Below are 1,307 nucleotides of genomic sequence, written 5' to 3'. Positions count from 1 at the left end.
TTCTTCTGCTATAGCAATGCACTATTAGCGCTCAATCCGTTGCGGAGCATTATGTGGCCTCTTTTTGGCTAGTTACTTTAAATACATATTACACAATTGTCAGGTTACACTAATAAAAATGTTAAAAGATGTTTGGCCTGATTCAAAATTAGATCAAAACACCGCTCGGGAAGGTGTCAAAAACATCCAATAGTTTTCGTATGCCTTCATTGTTGTACATGTTAAAGTACGGCTTCTTGAATGTGTATTTTTACTTGCGAACAAATGACCTTAATTATGCATTTTGGGGTTTCTTTGAATGTTCTTAAGCTGGTCTAAGTTTTTTGTTGTTTGTAAAGCCCCTTCATTTTCTTATTGCATATCAAGGAATACTGTTGTATGTTACAATACTGGTGATAGTACTAATATTTGCTTTTTGTTCTTGCAGGTGCACATTGGCAGCAATATTATGGTAAATCAGCAGTTGATTGACCGCATGAAACTCAGTGCGGGCAATCAAGGAACAAAGTTTGCGTGTAACTTGGTGCGGGTTGTGTTCTCACCCGAAGAACTGGAAGAAAGCTCACTCTATGGCCGTGTCTGCAATGCCCGCAAGGAACAAGCTCCAAAAAAGGCACTGGGCTGCCCAAAATTGGATGCTGTTATCTGTAAGTCATCGAGCTCATAGCCTGTGCATGTGATGCAAGAGCATTCTGAAATATTGTCCAAACAGCTGACTTTTCAGTGATGGTCAGGGCCATAATGCTTGCCTTAATGCATAATGCTGTGGTGCCTGCATGGCGCTCACACAGTCTGTGCTCTGTATATTTAATTTACAAAAGCTAAGGAAGGCTGGATGGAATCTAGCTTGTTCATTGCAGTCATGCTTCTAATGTTTTTTTTTTCTTTTTGCAGCCTACACCTGCTTGCTCAATGGGGTACTAGCCAAGGTGGTCACCGGCAGTTGCGCAAGTTTGCACTGGGATTGTGGACAGTGATCCAATTTTTTGTCGCAGGGTCTTCGAAAGCAGGCCTAATTGCAAGGCCTAAACAGAGGAAGTACATCTATTCAAATAAATATAAGCTCATACAAACAAATGTTTCAGTCTGAACCTACTTCCTTTGAACATCCACCAAATATCCCATAGTCATCATTCCTTCGAACTTCCTTTGAACCAATAATTGGCCACTGCCTGTGAACTCAACTCAAACTGACAACGGTCTGTTCCCTGGGAGCTCAAAGGAAATTCACAGGATGGTCAGAGAAAGTTAATTCACTGTGAATTCAAAATCAGTAGCCAATTCTCAGTTCAGAGGAAGTTGCTTCC

General features: G+C 41.0%; 1 long non-coding RNA gene across 1 annotated transcript; it reads left to right on the top strand.

Moving 5' to 3' along the window:
* The first annotated feature begins 499 nt into the window (after positions 1 to 499).
* On the top strand, positions 500 to 1,077 carry LOC146175041 (uncharacterized). The gene is made up of 2 exons (XR_014702080.1): positions 500 to 647; positions 895 to 1,077. It is a non-coding gene; the product is annotated as an uncharacterized LOC146175041 (long non-coding RNA).
* Positions 1,078 to 1,307: the final 230 nt, after the last annotated feature.

The sequence above is a fragment of the Amblyomma maculatum genome, chromosome 11 (genome assembly GCF_055883805.1).
Source record: "Amblyomma maculatum isolate TAMU_Amacu chromosome 11, ASM5588380v1, whole genome shotgun sequence".
Lineage (NCBI taxonomy): Eukaryota > Metazoa > Arthropoda > Arachnida > Ixodida > Ixodidae > Amblyomma > Amblyomma maculatum.
The sequence above is the reverse complement of the archived record's forward strand: the minus strand, read 5'-3'. Positions and strand labels throughout refer to the sequence as shown.